We start from the raw sequence: 16,608 nt of genomic DNA, 5'->3' as shown, positions 1-16,608 counted from the left end.
AAATGGATTTTACATCTTTTACACTAATTCAGATAACATTCTATTCCACTCTTAGAGGGAATGCAATGGAAATTATGCACATTATTCCCATAGTTGCCTCTGTATCATCTTTTCTGTCTGCAATACATCTAAGAAAATGGAATCATTATTTTTGGCAATATTTTCCTGTGAGGTCCTTGAATCCTTATCTCAACTTACCTTGTTTCTACCTTGCTTTCATTCAGTTCACTTCTGTAAATCATCGTGTTCCTCCTTTCTACCAAAATGATGAAGCAAAACCAGGCACTGTCCAGTCAAGTGTTTTAAATATCTATTCTTCAGAAAAAGTCTTGTTAGGCATCCTAAGTATTAATTAAGAATATTACAAGGAAACAATATTTTTGAATTTGAAAACTTTCATCCTTTTTTTCTGTACTAGTTTTAGAATCTGTTTTCCCAAATGGAGCTCTGGAAACTTCAAGTAATAGAAAATGGTTAAAAAACCTCCTCCAAGACTGCAGAATCAAAGCAGTTACCACAGTCACAGCAATCATGAGGTGAAGCAGGATTAGCATATTACAGCTTGCCTGATTACTTTTTCCTATGGTATGCCAAAACAAGATTAGAAGAGCTGATTCAAGGCTGTCCGAAAGAGAAACGTTTTCCATATCAGTGTCTAATCATATGATTCCTGCAAAGCACATGTCCTAAAACAATAACAAACATTCTTTCATAGTTCTAAGCAGTCCTTGTTCTTTAATCAGATGATAGTTATTTGATCTAGACGTCCTGACCCAAAATAGCTTATGTGTTTTCCTTTTTACAATTACAGCATGTTCTATAAGAAGCTGTAAGCTACTGTAGATAGCAAATAAGTACAACAAATTAAGTGGATTGCCTAAGTTGAGTAGATGTTCAGAGTTAATGCTTAAACCAATTTGCCTTTAACTTCTGATGTGAGTGTAAGGAAAAGCATTACATCAAGAATTATTTCCATATACATTTTCACTTATGTCACATATTTAGTATTGTTTTGTCTCATATTCAGAACAGAAAATTATGAATGGGTTGGTGAATAAACATGTGCTTAAACACAACAATCACTGCAGAAAGCCTAGATGGTTTAGGAACAGAAAAGCCAAACATTAAGAACATAACAAGACAGCCCAAGGAAAGGCTTCCCCAACTCTTAATTTCTCCAGTAACACAATGTGATTTTGTTAATTATCAAAAAATATTAACATGAACAAAATAAAGCCAAATCAATTTCTGGTCTAACTTAACTGATGAAAAATACTCATCATTAAGGTAGTTACTAGATGAGTAAAAAAAGAAACATATGTAAATAGAAAAAGAAATAGAAACCTACATCCAAGAGAATGAGCTTTCTCCAGAGTGGGAATTGCCTGTGGCATATTTGGTTTTGCAATAGTTGTTGTAATAAGAACCAGTTCCTAATTTGATGTTAGGTGCTATTACGTTAGAAATAATAAATATTACTTAATACTCACACTTCATATGCAACATAAAAATATATATGAAAAGAAGACAGATATAGAAATATGAATAAAATTCAACTAAAAAAATTACTATGTCACCGTTGAGCAGATTCTACAAACTTTTACTCTCTTGGAATAATCCATGAAAGCACGCATAACCTCAGTTGCTTCAATTTTCTTGCATATGTCAGGCTTAATCATGTAAGTAGACCACTGAAGAGAAAGAGCATTGATTTCATGTTACATTTCAGAATTCTAAACAAGCCACAGACCCAAGTATTTCCCAGTGAAGACAAAGGAGATTCTTAGCATGAGATTAATTTAATCTGATGCATCTGGTCAAAATTGTTTTTCTAAGCACACTGTAAGATTAATAGAGAGAAATCAGCACTTTCTGAGAGTCATATGAAGATGGATAACAAAGTCTGGTAGAATTTATTCACCTTCTAGAAGCGTCTACCTTTCTCCATATTGACTGTAGAGAGTGGTAGGGGAATTTTAGGCAGATGACTGGAGGAGAGATGAGTCTTCAAGAGGTGTTGGATCAGATTTAATATATGATGGTGACATATTTATTCTCATTTCATATGTGCCTGTAGTTCCAAAAAGACAGAAAAGTCAGTAAAAAACAAAATGAAAAGTTAAAAATGGAAGAAGTTTAAAGAAATTGTTTGTGATATAAACAAAATACTGTACAGGAACAGCAGTTAGGGTTTTACAGCTTCTCTTTTAGAAAACCAGAATAGCCTAGCCTTGTGTAATGGTCCTTCCAAAGTTATGACAATAAAACTTTATAGTGCCATTCACTGTCACATAGTCCATAGATACTTCCATACAACATAATCCGATGTTAAAACACCTTCCCCTTCCCACACCGAGAACTTATATGAATCCTCCCCCAGTCCATGTTTGTTTAGAACACATTTTTATGGCAAAGATGTAAGCTCAATAACATGCAGTGATTTATCTTGGAAATACAGACTGAATAGTAACTGCAAAGAAAGCAATATGGCAGGAAAATAAGAGATCTGGACCATCTGGGTGAAAATATGTGGCTTTGAAAAACTTTTAGAGGAAAGAAAATTGACGTATATCTGGAAGTGAAAAGCTCTGAATTCAACCGAGAATTTTGTTACTTACTCACTGACTTTATTTACAGCACTGATGGTTGCTTTTCAAAGTCACATGGCATCCATCTCTTCTTTATAGTCAAGAAACTAGGGAATCAGGCTAAAACCTGGTTTCCCCATATGGGGATGATGTGTAATCAACAACTATTTAAAAACTATGGAACAAGCATTAATGGGTTCTTCAGTTATCTTCGCCTCACAAGAAGTCATTTAGACAAATTTTTAAATTAGCATAACTGTTACAGTACCACTTCCCTCTCTCAGCTATGCTATTTCAGATTGTGATATGAACATAATAATAAAAATAATTGTCCCCAGCTGAAAGTCAGGAGCATTATTCACATACAATATTCAGTTAACTATATAAAAAGTTTGTTTCCTTGTTCAATATTAGTAATGTTTATATTCTTGCTCAGATAAATGTATTCTTGCTCAGAGAAAAATGAATTACTAGTGTTCCAAAATAAACTTTGAGGCTTTCCAATGCTGAAACAAAAGGCAGGCTTTAGCGTCTCATTGGAAAAGTAAAGGGGAACAGGTTTGTTACTAAAACAATAAAAGTTTATTCTTATCCTTGTTCTGGTTTTTATGGTTTGTTATTGCACTGAAACTCATCTAGCATTTATCAGGTGATAAACCAAGCTCTTCTTTACTGGAAAACTGTGAAGCTTTGTTGTTATAGCTGATATCAAATACATCTGTGAAGTGGAATAGTGTCAGAGTCCTTCTGAATACAAGTGAGATACAGAGTTTTCATAACAGGTAAAAAGTGTTTGGCATTGTTCAAAATACTAAGCTGGATTCTGATATAATTTACACTGAAACTCTAAGAAACTCCCATGGAAGTCAGTGAAATTGCAGTACTTTTTATGTCCATAAATAACAGGCATTGCCCAAAAGGTGTATGAGAAGGTAATAGAGTACTGAAACATGGGATCTCACCAATATCTGGAAACAGGTTGCTGCTTTTAAAGTTGCATCTTCATTTGCAAGTCTCATGAGGCAAAACACTTCATGGCAGCAACTCATGTACCAGGATGTCAGGTCGCATAGTTTATCCATTCAGCACTGCACAGTTGAAACATTTTCACTCCACCACTGAACCAACTATGTCTATATTCAGTCGCATTTTCTCCCCATTGAATTCCTTCACACGTTCTCTGAAAGGAGCCAATCAGAGTGGGGATTTTGCAATGGCAAAATTTTAGTTATCAAGAGAAAAGAGCCCTGGTTACCATGAGACAAAAGTCCATCTGCAGTGAATTGCTTCAATATTCTGCTGTGCTTGGCGCAAGCTTTCAGACCTGAGGGAAAATGAAGTTTCATTTTAAAAAAACAAAATAAAACAAACTTGCACTGGAAATAGGAAGATAATCCTTGTAGAGAGATTATATGTTTAAAATCATCTGATATATTCCAAGGGAGTTTATTTCTTTTGAAATATCAGAGGAACAATCACTTAAGTCAAAATAATCTGCAAAATAACCAGGAGCTGCTCACCTCACCACATGTGGCAGCAGAGCATTCTCTGGGAAAGAGATGTGCCCACAGCCCACAGATGAGACAAAAATGAGGAAAAGATGGAGCTGTTATGCCCCAATCTTATCCTCTAACACAAAACAGAACAACTGATCCGCATAGCAGGAAAAATCCCCTGTTTGAGAGACACATGTTAAATGTATTTGAATCCATCCCAGATGCAGGCAGTAAGTCAAGGATCAAACCATCAGCTTAGAGTCAAAACAATTAAATCCTACCCTTACCTAAGGTGGATTATAATATATTAGGGATCCCTAAAATTTACCAAACAACTCCTAAACACTGTATCAGCAGAAAATCTAAGGATCTGTTTTTAAGTTAAGTAAAATTGCAGTAGAAGAAAGTAGAAACTCCTTTCAGAAGGCAACCTAATGAAAATTCATGGGACCCTTTTAAAGTTTTGGTTACCAGTGAAAGCTGAGAATTTCACAGCCCAGGTAAAAAGCCATGAAACGAATATCTTGCCTGAGGGAGTTCCTTGCTCCAAATATCAAAGTGTCTCTGAAAACAATAAGTGTGAAACTATACTCAGATTTTGGTAAGAATAAACTGTTACAGGCCACCACTTCCTCTCTCCTGCTTCCTTTCCACAAAATCTGAATTATTAGCTACATGAATGTAGACTCATACTGCTCCCAAAACAGCAAAACTGGAGGAGGCAACACATGGATCTGAGAATGCAGCAAAGGAATCAGAAGTGTGGCAAAAGATGTAAAAGAGGAATGCTTATGAATTTATTCTTATTAAAAATTGTGATTTATTATGGACATGTTTCTTAAACAGAGCCGGCAAAAAGAAGAATTCATGATCAAACTTCTGAATGCCCTTCTCTCCACATACATACACAGAACTCTTTTCAGTTATATATAATACTACAAATCAGACAGAGTCATTCCATTCCCTACAGGAAAAATATGACAACTGATTATGGGAATTACCCATTACCAAGCTACAACTAAATAAATACATCAAATGACTATCAGAGAACAGGAGACATGCCAAACTATGAAAAAAGATACCTGACTGTAAGTGTTATAAATCAGCCTACCCAATCTCTTTAGCTATGTAGCAATGTAGAGGAATTATAAGAGCTCATTTGTGCCTTGAGAAATGATGGAAAGGAGTTTACAGCTCCTTATAAGGCCAATCATTTCTCATGATCAGTATGTGAGGCCTTGTCTCTCCCTAACATTTCCCTGATATTTGGGGCATTTTTAAGGAACAATTTTCCTCTCAGATATGCCCCATGGATCTTTCTTCCACCCATCTGCATGCATCAGTCTATATTCCCAGATCTTGTACTGTGTGGTCTCCACACAGAGATCCTGTGGAAAGGTCCATGTTCTCCTCGATATCCAGCTTTGACAGCAGAATATTTCTCTTAAACTGTTGATGCTTGGCTGCTCTAAAAATACTACATAAATACCTATGAGGTATTATTTCTGCATAATGAATATGAGAATCTGCAGCTTTGCTTAAGCATGCTTAAGTTGCTAGAAAAGCTAACATTTGCATATTTCTGTATCTGTTAACACAATATTCCCCCTCTGACCCTTAGCAGTATGATCAGCCTAGGAAGAAAGGCAAGAAGCTGAGAAATTTCATGCAGAAAAACAACATTTTACAAAGTGGAAGTACAAAAGCTCTTTTCACTAAAGAGAGAGGCAAAAATACTGAGTGCAAAGAACTGAAACCATAAGAAACAGTCACAAAAGGCAGAAACTGTAATCAGTAGTGAAAAACACATTGCTTCAAGAATGGGGAAATTAAAAATGTAAAAAACAATATATAGGGCTTTCTGGCTTAATGCCATCAAGTCCTAAAGCTAAATCCACCAATCTTACCTTTCTTCATCACTTACATTTCTCATTCATTTACCTCATTAACCATTAAGAGAGATTCAGTAAGGTTCATGGTCTCTAACAAACGGCCTCCAAAGCAGACTTGATTTAATTAGCAGACATGATTTAGCTGTAATGGACTTCCTATTTGAGATAATATCTTCTCATTTTATCCCATTGCAAAAAATAACTCACATACTGCGTGTACTTGTTTAGATTCCATATAAAGATGTGATTTTCTAGCACCTTGAAAATTATGATGAGTCTTTCCATTAAACTTAATAGGCTTTTCACAGTGTTAGAGGGCTCAAATGCAACCTTAGAAAGAAAGCACTGTCCTAGAAGGCTAGTATTTGCTATTCTGCAGAGAAATTGTTTGATTAATCCCTAGGGGAATGGCTGAACTAATTGGAAATGGTGAACACAAAGGAGATAAGTGAGAAGTGCTAATCCATGGTATAAACAAGTAAATTTGCCAAAAGAAGTCTGACTGAGAAATACCACTTCATGACTGCCTGCTGAGATGTTTTGATCCTCTGTGGCAGATGCAGATTGCAGCCCCTATCCACGGCAGGTGTTAAGATAGCTCTCACTGGCAACGTGGTGGAGAGACTGAAAGCTGAATAGGCTTCCAAAGAAAGAGAGTATTTTCCTTCGGCATAACTGGATTGAAGTTCAAAGGTAAAACACAGAGGAACCACCTTTGTCCAGATATTCACCTTTCAGTACACATAGTCATTATCCTCTTCTCTCTCTGTTGTCCAGAGCAGCTCCCAGTCTCTGATCCTTCTGCCTTTCCCCTCCATTTTCCACACCCACAGGAGATATCCTTTACCCAGGTCCTCCCTTTCTTACTCCTAATTAGACCCATAATCTTCTTTCCAGAACCACTGTAGGTCCCAATAGCAATCAAAATGTCTTTCTGTTAAGTTTTTTCCAAACACACACAAAAAGTATAATGTGTGTTGAATAGGTCAGTGACCAACCATGAGAAACTAAAAGCAGGAGGTGGAGAAGAGCGGGGCACAGCAAAGAGGGTTGTTCAGCTAAACCAGTTGGTGAAAGGTAGGTAGAGAGAAAACTGAGAAGTACCAAACTGCCTCTCTTTCAGCTCCGCAGACTACATTCTTATCCCCTGTTTCATCCACATTCCCACAAAAATGTTTAGGGAAACGGTTTGTGAAATGGGAATGGCAGTTCAAGACTTGTTTCCCAAAGGAATACAAAGAAAATGAGGCCAATACAAACTAATCTCAGTCAACATAACATGCTCTGAATGGATAAGCCCAACTTCATAGCTATATGGGCCATATAAAGTAATGTTATCCAAAAGCATTGTCTGCGCAATGGGTAAGTGAGAGCGACCGCTTCAGTCTTCCTGGTGGCAGAGCTACGTTCACAGATACAGCCAAGTTCATAGGTAATAAGTGACAGTGCCCCCCAAAGCCCTGCTGGCTCTCTTCCTCTTGCCAACTTAAAAAAAAAAAAAAAAAAAAAAAAAAAAAAAAAAAAAAAAAAAAAAAAAAAAAAAAAAAAAAAAAGATTGAATTTGCTATGCACTATCAGGTGTTTCTGACGTACAATTGGCCAAATTTCTGACTATTCAGATTGGAAGGAAATTTCAGCACTCCTAAAACTCATTGTCATTTGAAATAATAATTATTTAATTTTTTTCATATATAATTAGCATTTGGAGCAGTTATATTTCCTGATCTATTTTTTTTCTTGTGAAAGAATTCTTAATTTAGAACTTTAGTCTGAAGTTCCTGTCACTTTATTTATTGTCATTCTGATGTATTAAGAACTCATATTAAATGAGAATGCAAAACAAAAAAGCATAAAACAGCACACCATGAAAATTCTGGCATTCTAAAACAAAATTCCAACCCATCTTCCTCTGAAGATAAAACTTGGGTTTCCTTACTAAAATTTTAGTCAAAATTGATACATTGTTCTATACCTAATCCTAGACAATTATTTATTATTGATAAAAAACACATCTGGTAAATTTTAGACTTCTGTTTGTACAGTATTGTCACTTGTGCCATTGAAAAATTGCATGTTTCTTTTCCTTATGAATCAGAATGCAGCAATTATTTACAAGGTCCAGAGCTGAGCTCTACAAATGCATTACCACCTCCGAGGTAAAAACACACAAAAAGAAGCAGCTGTTTAAAGTTCTTGTGATATTTTCTTCTCACTGACAACCTTTTTTTCACAGCTCTAAAACCACTGCTTTGGGCGTCTATGCATAGAAGCTGTTTTCTAAAATCAGTGATAAATACATGATGCATTTACCCAAAGCTCCTGGCAAGTTGCCAGCGTGCCCTCTGTCCCACAAGTACAGTGCATTCCTGGTTCTTCAGCCCTTTTTATACACATTACTTTTTACCATAAGTAATACCATTGAATGGTTTTTGCTCTTTGTGGTTTCAAAGACAAAAGAATAGCTAAGCTTTTGTCAACAGTCTCTCTTATTTACACTGCACAAGAAAAGACATTTTTACAAAATCCTGGAAGAAAATATGATCTCAGAAGAGAACATTTCCTGAAAGCAATATCATATGGTCTTGATCCTGTGATTACTTCTCATGTGAAGGGCAGCCTTGAAGTCAACATTTAGACACAATAGGACTGTTTTGCATGAGATAGATTGGACGATGTATGATCATATGACTATGTACACTACTAAGGCAGGATTTTCAAGACAGCCTGAAGTACATATGCATGTAAAACCAATCAAAATTCATGACTTGGTTCCTACTTCTCTTGGATGCCTTGGAACTAAAAAAAATTATTACCTTTTAATTAGATATTTAATTATACCTAATAACAATTATTATAAACATTAAAGGCTGCTGTCATACTTTTACTTCTTTTCCAGACTTTTATGGTCTCATATGGAGATCTTACCTATGTTGTAAATTTTTGTTTTGCTGTAAAAGATGTATTACAAATTAGCACGAGAAAAGCTGATGATATCATGAGGCAAAATTAATTCAGGTAACAGATTAAAAAAAAAATAATACTCTTGAATTGTCATTCACTCATATTCTTGGCTACAAAATTTGTAGGATTTAACTGGAATGGATTTTATTTTTTCTTTTTATCAGGCCAACGATTTTGTGTCAGTTCTTTGGCCATATCAGAATGAAATTCATCACATTTCAGAGGTCTAGAAGCTGGATATCCAAGTCCAAGCTATTCTCATTCCCCTAACAGTCAGTAAAGAGACATAAGCATCCCTAGAGGGCAGTTTATCTGATCCATCCTAGACACCTATCTTAGAAAGAGATGAATTGCTGTCTGGAGATGGTATTTCTCTCCATTGACTGTTAAAAGTGAGTGTAGTAACTGTCTTAGTCACTTTGTAACTTAGTTACCATGTTAGATGCCTAAACCAGGGCAGATGGATCTCTCTTTAGGTGACATTTTTACTTTCATTACATGCCAGGTTCAAAAGAGCATTACAGGCAAATCAATGTGTTTGTCTGCTGTCCCACTTTCTATATATGTACATGTGAACATCTGTTTTGGAAGCTAATGAAAGTATTTCTTCAGATTCTTTCCTCAAAGTTGTTTTTAGCAATTTCTCCATATATAGTAAATGCCAGATATCTGTTGAGATATTCTGTGCAAATGCATGCTTGCCAGTCCTTGGAAACCTGTTGTATCATGAGTTCCCAGTCTTCACATTAAAGCAGCATAATGCCAAGGTGCATGTACATGCAAGCAAGGAATGTAATAAATTATGAGGTGCCAAATAAAAAAAAAAAAAAACAACCAAAAAAAACTCGGGGGAGGAAAAGACAAATATTTTTTTATAAGAGAACACAGAGTGCTAGAGGCTGAAATCTTTCAAAAGCAAGTGCACTACACTAAAAATGTTCAGACATGGGAAAATGAATAACATGAGGTTTTGATAGTTAAGAGACTGAAGCGAAACATCGTGAACGATGTTTGTGGAGTAACTCATTAACTTTTTCTGCCTGTTTTGAAAGGTTATATGGATTGTTGCACTACTGGCCTTTCACATCTGGTGCTTAAGGTTTAGAACTCCCCTGCTCAGCTTTCATGACTCTAAAATCTTGATTACAGCAGTTAAGCTACAGTAGGGAAGGGAATAAAAAGTGCCTGCCTCAAAGCAGCCATAGGGCTTTATAAGCAATAGAGAAGGTAATATAGGGAAAGATGGGGGCAGGGGGGAAGAGGATTTAAAGCAGGGGGCAGACATACGAAATTCAGTCTGCCATGAGCTTTCACATATAATATTTAAAGGTGTGCAACACTTGTTTTCAAGTGGTCTCTTCTTTTATCAGTTTCATTTCATTCTACCACGTCTGAACCAGATTTGAAAATATTAAATGATTACCAGTAGGACCAAAAATGTTTCTATATCACTTGCAGTGTCACCTCCTCTGCAGCCACTCAATGACCACAAAACAGTGAAAGAAATCCAGTTTGAGGAGGAACATAGTGTTTGTCAGTCTAGGGTCTTCAAACATCAGAAGACAGCTTGCAAAAACATTACCAAAAAAAGAAAAAGAAAAAGAAAAGCAGCCCCTCAAATATGTCTATACATTCCCATGCCAGGAGCAAGCAAACAAAAAACAAGCAAAGGGAAACACAGGTGATAAATATGCAGAGTTCATTCTGCCTTTATTTCAGACTGAAAGAAAGCCACTGTAACAGCGCTACAGAAGATATTGTGTTGTGCTTCCAAAGAGCTGGGAGGCAGGAAAGAGACATGTTTTAAAAGATTGGAATACCTTGCTCTAATTAAACAGGATGAGCTGGTGCAGGATAAGTTATATTTATACCGTTACATATAGATATTTTTCCAGCTTGTTCTAGAAAACTTATAAAGATCATGATTCCACAAGGTAGTTTGTGCTGCTGTTTTGTCTCTTGCAACATCTTACCGAAAGTGCCTCTGCAGCACCCCCATAAAAAACAGAGCTGATACAGCTCTATGTGCTTTATATGCAACTTTTGTATACACTGGAAGGTTGTTACTGTGACTATTCTGCCCTCTGCATTCTCCCTCCTCCACCTGAGACCTCCATTTTTATATTATAAAAAAAAAAAAAAAAAAAAAAGTTCTTTCAGGCTTTGCTTAAAGGAAATTAATAAATCTTTCATCTTTGTCAGTATTATTCTATAGACTGCCTCTGTCCAGTCTACATCTTTTCTGAGATTTGGTACTCAAAACACCCCTTCAAACTTCATTAGTTCCAAAAGGGATGGAATAATTAATCCCTTCTCTGATATATGAGACTTTTGTTAATGTATCCCAAATGACATTTGCACTTTTTGAAATAACATCTCTATATTGATGCGTTTTTGCTGGAAATGCACTATACCACTTCAGTCATTTTCTGCAGTGGTGATGACTTCCACATCTTCCCCAGTCTGTATTTGAGAAATTGATTTTTCTCTAAGCACTACAGGCTTTTGCTCAGCAATGGAGGTACTAATCTTAAAGTCCTTGAAATTTTAAAAACAGTACTCCTGTTGTGCCATTCTAAATTCATCTTGAATCTTTACTTGCAAAATGGAAGGAAGACTCAAGTCCTGGACCAGATTGCTGAATTTCTGTCTTTGTACCATTGACGCAGCAAGTATTTACTAGTGAACTCTGATGAGCTGTTGCATGAAAGAAAATGTATTACTGCGCTCACTGACTTCAAAGTCATAGGTAGAAGTAGCATTTATTTGTATTTAATTTCCAAAGCATCAATTTTTGAGGAGTCTTTTTAATTCTGGGAAGTGCCCTGGAGTGCTCTTAACCACTCTCAGGCTGGAATAAGACTCTAGTTGTACAAATGTACCAACTGTTCCATTGGAGAGATTAAGAAATAAATTACTCTGAATAGGCTTCAGAACAGATCCCAGTAGAACCTGACTGGAAGTGCTCTCCTCATCTGGCAGCAAACTTCTGGGGTTTACCAGCCTGTTACATATCCTTTTTATGGTAATATATAGCCCTGGTTTTTGTTTTGCAATCTTGTAACACACACTCATAAATAGAATAAGGCAATATGTTCTGTTATGGCTCTTCCACCAAGACATTTACGTATTTCACATTTTAACTTCATATACTCTGAAAAGAGTACAGAAAGTGGGTGCTTGACTTCTTTTATAAGTGAAATATAAATGAAGTAGTGAAATATAAGTATAAACACACATATAAAGTCACAGTAACATTTTAAAGAGAAAGTCAGTGGGAATCTCTAATTATTTGTGAAAACTTGAATTTTGGTACTACATGAAGGACGACCTAAATGAAAAGGTTCACACATAGTGTACTCTCTTTTTGTTTCCATAAACTCATTGCCTGGTATGGAAAGCTTCATTTGCACATGGTTGTTCTCACTGTATGCAAATAATCTTTTTTGCAACACAATTTATCTCTACAGACTGATCTCTGTGATCTTTCCGGCACATTTGGAAGCAGCTGACAATGTAGTTTCTACTATCTAAATGTCTGTGTTCCCAAACACATTTCATCCATTTTAATAGCACTCTCTGTGACTATTTTGTGCTTTTATTGTCTTAGATTTTATGGGTTAATTGGGTACATCTGAGCTCAGTGTTTTGATTGAAGATCTCCAAGAAAGGAATCAAGTGTTATAGGGAGAAATACTGATGATAGTACGATGACTTCTAATAGCCAGAGAGACAATGTCATGTTTTTATAGTGCAATCTGCTTTCTTATAAGACAAATAAAGATCCTGGTTATGTACTATCATTTAATTTCTCAAAATAGCTTTGTGAAAATAGTAATATTTCTTCTAGTATCCTTGGCAAATTGTGGTGTTGGTAATTGCATTGTACTAGCTTATATTGTTCTTGCGTGTTCATAGGAATTTTTTTTTTCAATGGCCTTTCTAAATACTACATGTAGTTTTCTATTCAACAAAATGGTTAATGTGAATTTTTACCCAGCTGCTAAATAGCAGTTGTAGAATTCAACCAGGTAGACTGACTTGTTCCACATAACGTGCTACCATATTTCACAAGTTATCCCTCCTATTGGGCACAACAACCTGTATTTGACTAAGTAATTAGGCATTAAATCACATTTCATTTCAAGGGGTTAGACTAAACAAGAAATTTTGGTTGTGTATGATATATTTTGTCCTCACTATGTCTGACCTTTATGTGGTTGACATATTTTGTCAATGATAATTTTATGTTTATTTCCAGTTCATTGATGAAAATATCAAATGCCATATAACGTGACTATTATGTGTTTGCACACCAGGAGCATCCCATTTGATGATTAATCCCCATGGATGACTGACTTTTTCAATGTGTTAGTTGTTTCTTAATCTCTTTAATATAGACTGTATTAATATTATATAACACTAATATCTTCACTGGAATGTCAAAAGAGCTAACTATATTGTCAATTATAATAATGCTTGCAGTAGCAAATCAATTAGAACATTCCTGTTGACTTCAGAGGCTGAGTTGAAGAAAGCAGAAAAGAATAAAAACAAAAGTTGCAATTTTATTTGTAAAAATAAACTTGAATTGATCTTTTTTCACAAAAATACAATATGAGATGAGGAAAGTGTAAGAATGAATGGAGAAAAATATGTAGGATTTTGACTCCATCAGTCTGAGATTCTGAAGATAGTTGCAGCTCCACGGCTTCCCTTCAGGTTATCCAGGGCTATGTCCACCCATATCAAATGTAACCCTTTCTTAAAGGTTATATAGCCCCCAACTTAATCCTTTCATAATGCCTTTTTAACAAGAATTTGGAAGCATAAGATAACTGTTAGGTAATAAGATTAGATGTGAATCCATTAGGATGTATAATGTCTAGACCAAACCAATGAGAGACAGAAGAGATTGTTCAAAGGAACATGACTCTGTTTGCTACGCAAGACATTTCATGACATTTAAAACATCCCAAATATCCTCTCTGGTTTCCAGTTACCACTTCAAACCCTCTTGTGTATTCTGGAGATGCTAGACACCTACTAGCCCCATATCTTACAAACCCTACATTAGCTCAGGTGACATTAGATACCTATGTCTGGACAATTCAATTGAGTTCCAATGTGGAAAGATATACAGGAATTGTAAGTAGAAACATTAAACTGTAATAGTGCTTATTCTCTCATCCAGAATTCAGTCTTGAATCTAATATTGACACATATTTTTGCATGTGTCTACAACCTGCATTAGCATGAGAAATATTTCTTTTACAGTTTACACAACCAAATGTCACTTGAACATTTTATATGTCCCATTTTGTGCCCAAACTGAAACAAGTATGACTGCATATGAGCTCTTCAGTAGTGCACACAATCAACTTTGGAAGTCTTATTCAGTTCCGGGTTTAGTCAACACTGCATTCAGCATACAAAATTCAAAAATAAAACTTAAAAAAAAAAAATAAATTACAAAATAAAATAAAATAAAATAAAGCAATATTTTCTAATTACACAGGTGAAAATTATGGCCTAATGGGTGAAATTGTCAGGGACTAGTTTCCCAAAAGGCATGCAGATTTCTCAAAATGAGACAATGCAAAGAACCCCGTGTCAAAACCACCAACCTGGTAAGTCTGCATTCCTTCATGCAGAGAATATGACAGTGCTGCATCAGAATAAAAGTGATACGTTGCAGGTTTCATGTGCTTGCATTATGCTCCCAACCATTTTCCAATCACAAGGTTAAAATGAGCTGGGCCAGGTCAAGTCCTGCTATGTATATTGACCTAAAGAATTCAATAAGCTTCATTTCATTTTAAAGTTGGTAAGAGAGGGGAAGAAGGTATCAAATTAGAATACATAAATTCAATTAAAAGATACTTATATACCAATCTCAATGGGATTTGGATGAGGCAATAAATTTCATGCACTGCTTTTCTTAAGAAAATTATGTTATCTGCCTAAATACAAAACATAGAATTGTAGAATAATTTAGGTTGGAAGGGCCCTCTGTATGTCACCTTATGCAATCCCCGCACTCTCAAAGCAGGACTAATTAGATTAGGGACCCTTCTACCAGAAGGGAGAAATTTTTCAGTGGCTTTCAGAACACCAGCATGGCCCCCTTCACTTCTGAAAAAAGCTTCCACTCACTGCAAAGAAAAAGAAAAATAACTACCCCTGAAATTTTACCTTCTTAAAAATTACTGAGACAAATTCATTAGTGGATTACACTAGTCATTATGCGAGGGAATTATATCCATGAAGTCCCTAACCTTGTTGCATATTATCACATCTGCTGCCCTTTCAATGATACACTTGAGTTAATCTCTGAATAACAGGATCACATCTCCTTAATTAAAACATTAAATGACTAAATAAAAAAGATACAAATCTTTATATTCTTTAATTAAATGAGAAAGATTCACCAAGTGTCTAAAGAGACACATAACTATCCCTGGAAGAACTCCAAGATATCACATGTGAAGGGGAGGGGCGATAATTATTTTTTTTTAAGAGAAAGTGCAGAAATTGGAAGTGGCATTAGGCCAGGTTCCGCCTACACAAGCTGAATAACAATTTTAAAATAGCTCCACTGAACTAAAGTATAAAGCCTTTGCTCAAAGGAGATCTTATTCAAGACCTTATAAATTAAGGATTATACAGTGTACAAACCGAGAATGTGTTTTCTTGTCTGATGCAGGAAGAGCATCCACATCAGCAAACATTGAAGCTGAATGCTTTGAATCCTTGACCATTAGCTACTTTCACTGTTGAAAAATTATTTTTCTGCAGCATCTTAGAAGTCTGTGTTTTCAAATAGGTCATCAATGCCCTTAACTGTAATCTAATACATATCAGCAGTCTATCCAGATGGCAGCTTTTAAATTGGTGGTTATTCAAATTTTCTATTTAAAACACAATCCCATGTCTTTAATGAGAATTTCACTACTGGAACTATTGTATCATTTATACCATCATTTTGGTTTCCTTATAGATTTTTCTTGATCCAGTGTCTTCATATAGATGTATCTCTTGATAATTGCCCCCTAAAGAAAATATGCATGAAAACTGGTTTTGAAAACAGTAATAATGGCTAGCATATGGAAAATGAACATCTATGTTCCCTCTTGGATTTGTACAGAATGATGCATACGATATATATGAGGCTCATAGATAGGATTAGCTGATCTCAGCTGATTCAGTAATGATACTGTTACAGAGTCTCTAATGGTTTCCTTGAAAGTGTTGGTATGCTAACCAAACACAAAACTTTAATACTGAAGATATAAATATGCTTCCATTGACATTATACTACAACACCTCTCCTTTGGACAGATTGAATGGGATGTGAAGTGAACTACTGTGATGTTAATTACTGTGTTTACCTTCTGAAGAAATCTGGAAGTTTATGGAAGTTAATGAAAGAGCAAAAGAAAACCCATGACTCACTCATAAACGAGAAGTCACTAGAATATCCTAAACTCATGTTTGCAATGTTTTCTAGTTTCTTGTAGGCCTTTTCTTTCCTTGGTATTTTAATGTGTAATTGAAAAATATTACAAACTACAACTTTAGCTACATCAATTGCAGTGTATTTAAATGAGTGAGGACCTGATTGTTGCTGAACTTCAGAGGAAGTACCTATGGAGCCTAACCCCCTGTATT

The sequence above is a fragment of the Calidris pugnax genome, unplaced genomic scaffold (assembly GCF_001431845.1).
Source record: "Calidris pugnax isolate Ruff unplaced genomic scaffold, ASM143184v1 scaffold54, whole genome shotgun sequence".
Lineage (NCBI taxonomy): Eukaryota > Metazoa > Chordata > Aves > Charadriiformes > Scolopacidae > Calidris > Calidris pugnax.
The sequence above is the reverse complement of the archived record's forward strand: the minus strand, read 5'-3'. Positions refer to the sequence as shown.